Raw genomic sequence first — 6,366 nt, 5'->3', positions numbered from 1 at the left:
GTGAGCTGAGATCATGCCACTGCACTCCAGCCTGGGTGACAGAGCAAGACTCTATCTCAAAAAAATAATAAAATTAAAATAAAATAAAATACCAAGGAGTTAGTTTACCTAAGGAGGTGAAAGATCTGTAAGAGGAAAAGCACCCAACACACTAATGACAGAAATTGTGGATGACACAAACAAAGGAAAAACATCCCATGCTCATGGATTAGAAGAATTAATAGTGTTAAAATGTCCATATTGGCTGGGCACGGTGCCTCATGCCTGTAATCCCAGATACTCGAGAGGCTGAGGCAGAAGGATGACTTGAGCCTAGGAGTTTGAGACTAGCCTGGGCAACACAGTGAGACATCGTCTCTAAATTTTTTTTTTAAATTAGCCAGGCACTTTTGCATGCTCCTGTAGTCTCAGCTAGTCAGGAGGCTGAGGCAGGAGGATCGCTTGAGCCCAGGGGTTTGAAGCCGCAGTGAGCTATGATTGCACCACTGCACCACAGCCTGGGTGACCGAACAAGGCCCTGTCTCTTAAACAAAACACAACAAAACAAAACAAACTGCCCAGAGCAATTTGCATATTCAATGGAATCTGTCAGATACAAATGTCATTTTTCACAGAATTAGAAAAAACACGTCCTGAAATTCATGAAATCCAAAAAGAGCACAAATAGCCAGAGTGAAAAGAATGAAGAGCAAAAAAGAACAAAGCTGGAAGCATCACGTTATCTGACCTCAAATTATATAACCAGGCTATAGTAACCAAAACAGCACGGTACGGGTCTAAAGATAGACACATATATCAACAGAACAGAATACAGACCCAGAAATAAAACCACATGTTTACGGCCAACTGATCTTTAACAAAACCAACAAAAACATTCTTCGGGAAATGAACATCCTTCTCAGTAAGTGGTGCTGGGAAAATTGGACGCCCGTACGGAGAAGAATTAAACTGGACCCCTGTCTCTCACTAGATACAAAAATCAACCCCAGAGGGACTAAAGACTTCAATGTAAGACCTGAAACTATAAAAAATACTGGAAGAAAACCTAGAGGAAAACTCTTGCGGACATTGGTCTAGGCAAATAATGTATGGCTAAGACCTCAAAAACACACACAGCAAAAACAAAAATAGACAAATGGGACTTAATTAAACCAAAAAGCTCCTGCACAGCAAAAGAAATAATCAACAAAATGAACGTTACATCCTGTGGAATAGTAGAAAAAATTTGCCACAGTATTCATCCAACAGGGGACTAATATCCAGAATCTACTCAACTCAACAACCACCAGCAGACACCACAAATAATCCCATTCAGAAGTGGGCAAAGGGCCAGGCGCAGTGGCTCACCCCTATAATCCCAGCACTTCAGGAGGCCTTGAAGAGTGAATCACCTGAGGTCAGGAGTTCGAGACCAGCCTGGCCAACATGGTGAAACCCCGTCTCTACTACCAATACAAAAATTAACCAGGCGTGGTGGTCCACACCTGTAGTCCCAGCTACTTGGGAGGCTGAGGCAAGAGGATCACTTGAACCCAAGAGGGGCAAAGTGGGCAAAGGATATGAAAAGACATTTTCCAAAAGAAGGCATACAGGCCAGGCGCAATGGCTCATGCCTGTAATCCCAGCCCTTTGGGAGGCCAAGGCGGGCAGACCACGAGGTCAGGAGACCGAGACCATCCGGGCTAACATGGTGAAACCCCGTCTCTACTAAAAAATACAAAAGTTAGCCGGGCGTGGTGGCAGGTGCCTGTAGTCCCAGCTACTTGGGAGGCTGAGGCAGGTGAATGATGTGAACCCGGGAGGCAGAGGTTGCAGTGAGCCGAGATCGCACCACTGCACTCCAGCCTGGGGAAGAGAGCGAGACTCCGTCTCAAAAAAAAAAAAAAAAATAATAATAATAATAATAATAAAAGGAAGGCATACAAATGGCCAAAAGGTATATAAATCATGCTCAACATCATTAATCACCAGAGAAACTCAAATTAAAACCACGAGATACCATCTTACCCCAGTCTGAATGGCTATATTTGAAAGACAAAAAATAACACATTGGCAAGGATGCGGAGGGAAGGGAACTCTGTTGGTGGGAACGTAAATTAGCACAACCACCACGGAACACAGTATGGCGATGTCTCAAATAACTATAAATAGAACTGCCGTTCAATCCTGCAGTCTCACCACTGGGCACCTACCCACAGGAAAATAAGTCACCATATGAAGAAAGCACCCACACTCGTATGTTTATCATCATCACACTATTCACAAAAATAAAAATCTGGAATCAACCTAAGTGTCCATCAACGGATGGATAGAGAAAATGTGGTGTGTCTACACGATGGAGTACCGTTCAGCCATAAAAATGAACGAGATTGGGCCGGGCGCGGTGGCTCACGCCTGTAATCCCAGCACTTTGAAAGGCCGAGGCGGGCGGATCACGAGGTCAGGAGATTGAGACCATCCTGGCTAACACAGTGAAACCCCATATGTACTAAAAAAATAAAAATAAAATTAGCTGGGTGTGGTGGCGGGCACCTGTAGTCCCAGCTACTTGGGAGGCTGAGGCAGGAGGATGGTGTGAACCCAGGAGGCAGAGCTTGCAGTGAGCTGAGATCCAGCCACTGCACTCCAACCTGGGTGACGGAAAGAGAGTCCGTCTCAAAAAAAAAAAAAAAAAAAAAAAAAAAATGAACGAGATCCTGAATTCTGCAGCAACATGGATGGAACTGGAGGCCACGATCTTAAGTGAAACAAGCTGGGTGCGGAAAGTCAAATACCACATATTTTGACTCATGAGTGGGTGCTAGAAAATGTGAACACATGGACGTAGAGAATGATAGACAGTGGAGACTCAGGAGGGTGAAGGGAGAAGAGGAAGTGGATAATGAAAAACGACTTAGTGGGTACAACATACGATATTCGGGTGATGGATCCCCTGACAGCCCTGACTTGACCAGTATCCAGAATGCAATCTATGTGTGTAACAAAACTACACTGTATCCCATAAGTTTTTACAAATAGAGAATATTTCTCCCGACTTCTCCCCATTTTCCAGAATTTTTTTTTTTTTTTTTTTTTTTTTTTTTTTTTTGAGACAGAGTCTCACTCTGTCGCCCGGGCTGGAGTGCAGTGGCGCAATCTCGGCTCACCGCTACCTCTGCCTCCTGGGTTCCAGCGATTCTCCTGCCTCAGCCTCCCGAGTAGCTGAGGCTACAGGCACCTGCCACCATGCCCAACTGATTTTTGTATTTTTAGTAGAGACGGGGTTTCACCACATTGGCCAGGCTGGTCTCAAACTCCTGACCTCAAATGATTCACCCACCTGGGCCTCCCCAAAGTGCTGGGATTACGGCGTGAGCCACCGCGCCCCGCCGATTACCTTATCTTTCCCTTTTCCAGACTTTGAGTCGTTTCTCATTTTAAAAGCATTTTAAGAGGTCTCAGGCAGTGCCTTTCACAGAGAGGAGGCTGCAGCCTCCATGCAGGCCTCACCCTCTCCGCCTTCTTCCTTTGACCTAGGCATGTCCTTGACGTTGTACCTCAAAGGTCTGTGCCCCTTTCCTGTGAGCAAACGATGGCTCCAGGAGCTGGCCTGGACCCTGAGGCCTAGAACCTGCCCCAAGGGAAAAGCACCTGCTCATTTGTGTTTAGGCATTTACTCAATGCTTTTCTTAATGTCTTGAAAAGTGTCATTTAGGAGACAAGGCAGTGCTTACTCTTGGCTGACAACAAGGTAACTGTAGACAGAAGAATCTATTATTAGGCGTCTGCATGTTCTCTTCTTACTCATCCTAGCCTCATTGCTGGCACTGTCATCCCTACGTTAGTTTCCTTATAGTTTTTTTTTTTTTTTTTTTTTTTGAGACAAGGGTCTGGCTCTGCCACCCAGGCTGGAGTGCAGGGATCCAGGTGCAGGGATCCAGGTCCAGGGGGCTTCTCTGAGCCCCCAATCCTTTATGGGGCCTTTTCCTGGGGTCCCTGTGGGCTCCATTCCAGGATGCAGGACAGAGATGCAGGATGCCGAAGGGTTCCTAGCAGGGATCTGGGTCCAGGGGGTGGGAGGAGCCCAGAGGGTGGCACCGTCACCCAAAGGCTTCCAGAGGCATGGCTCGGGACAACCACCACGCCAGGAGCCTGCGCTGCCAGGGCAGGGTCCACACCCACAGACTCTAACCCGGACGCGGGCAGGGCGGGGTCCACACCCGCAGACTGTAACCTGGACATCGGTAGGGCAGGGTCCACACCCACGGACTGTAACCTGGACATGGGCAGGGCAGGGTCCACGCCCACAGACTGTAACCTGGACATGGGCAGGGCCGGGTCCACACCCGCGGACTCTAACCTGGACAGGGGCAGGGTGGGGTCCACACCCGTGGAATCTAACCTGGACCCGGGCAGGGTGGGGTCCACACCCGCGGACTCTAACCTGGACCCGGGCAGGGCGGGGTCCACGCCCACGGAATCTAACCTGAACCTGGGCAGGGTGGGGTCCACACCTGCGGACTCTAACCTGAACCTGGGCAGGGCGGGGTCCACACCCGCGGACTCTAACCTGGACAGGGGCAGGGCGGGGTCCACGCCCACGGACTGTAACCCGGACAGGGGCAGGGCGGGGTCCACACCCGCGGAATCTAACCTGGACACGGGCAGGGTGGGGTCCACACCCGCGGAATCTAACCTGGACCCAGGCAGGACAGGGTCCACACCTGCAGACTCTAACCTGGACCTGGGCAGGGCGGGGTCCACACCTGCAGACTCTAACCTGGACCCGGGCAGGGCAGGGTCCACACCGCAGAGTCTGTCTAATCTGCAGGGGACAAGGGTGGGGTCTCCCACAGAGCCAGCCTGAGGGGTGGGCGCAGCGTTCTGACCACAGGGCAGGCCAGGCACAGTTCCCAGACCTGGTTTCTGTGCTCACAGTCAAGTGCTGGGTTCCGGGACTCGTTGCCCTCTGCCTCGCGCTGGCAGGACCCGGGAGGCCTAGGAGTGCTGGGAACTGAGACAAGGTGATCACCAGTTAAAAGTCGTGCTGCCGGCCAGGCGCGGTGGCTCACGCCTATAATCCCAGCACTTTGGGAGGCCGAGACGGGCGGATCACGAGGTCAGGAGATCGAGACCATCGTGGCTAACACGGTGAAACCCCGTCTCTACTAAAAATACAAAAAAAAAAATTAGCCGGGCGCGGTGGCAGGCGCCTGTAGTCCCAGCTACACCGGAGGCTGAGGCAGGAGAATGGCGTGAACCCGGGGGGGCGGAGCTTGCAGTGAGTGGAGATCGCCTCGCTGCACTCTAGCCTGAGTGACTGAGCGAGACTCCGTCTCAAAAAATAAATAATAATAATAATAATAATAATAATAATAAAAGTCGTGCTGCCTTTTATTTTTTATTTATTATTTTTTTTTTTTTTTTGTATTTTTTAGTAGAGACGGGGTTTCACTGTGTTAGCCAGGATGGTCTCGATCTCCTGACCTCGTGATCCACCCGTCTCAGCCTCCCAAAGTGCTGGGATTACAGGCGTGAGCCACCGCGCCCGGCCCGTGCTGTCTTCTGTTAACACCATGTGTCACCCTTCTATACAGTATCAGTAAGAAAACACTCCCCTAAAAAAACCTTTTGTTGCTCTAAATCTTAGCTGAACAGTTGCTGCAATTGCTGGTGAGTTTTAATACAGCTTCCAATGAGCACATTTAATTATCCTTTACGAACCTGCTCTAAGTGGAAGTAAATTCAGACAATGTCCAGTGAGGCAGTGGGATCCCATCACACACGGACTCAGCAGCACACACTGCTTCAATATTTAGGAATCGTTGGCGCTTGCTTTGGTACAATCCATGTCTCCAGCCCCTGTGGGACTTCAGATTTCTGTGTTTAAGCATTAAATTCAAAATAAACCTGACCGGGTGCGGTGGCTCAAGCCTGTAATCCCAGCACTTTGGGAGGCCGAGAGGGGCGTACCACGAGGTCAGGAGATGGAGACCATCCTGGCTAACACGGTGAAACCCCGTCTCTACTAAAAATACAAAAAACTAGCCAGGCAAGGTGGCGGGCGCCTGTAGTCCCAGCTACTCGGGAGGCTGAGGCAGGAGAACGGCGTGAACCCGGAAGGCGGAGCTTGCAGTGAGCCGAGATCCGGCCACTGCACTCCAGCCTGGGCGATAGAGCAAGACTCCGTCTCAAAAAAAAAATTTTTTTTTAAATAAATAAATAAACCTTATTAACGTGCAGTGATTGTAAATACAAAGAAACAGAACTTGAGGTGCTTCAATTATTTTTTTTTTTTTTTTTTCAGAATAGAGTCTCGCTGTCACCCAGGCTGGAGTGCAGTGACGCAATCTCAGCTCACTGCAAGCTCTGCCTCCCGGGTTCAAG

Source organism: Macaca nemestrina, chromosome 4, assembly GCF_043159975.1.
Source record: "Macaca nemestrina isolate mMacNem1 chromosome 4, mMacNem.hap1, whole genome shotgun sequence".
NCBI classification, from domain to species: domain Eukaryota; kingdom Metazoa; phylum Chordata; class Mammalia; order Primates; family Cercopithecidae; genus Macaca; species Macaca nemestrina.
Note: the sequence above shows the minus strand (reverse complement) of the source record.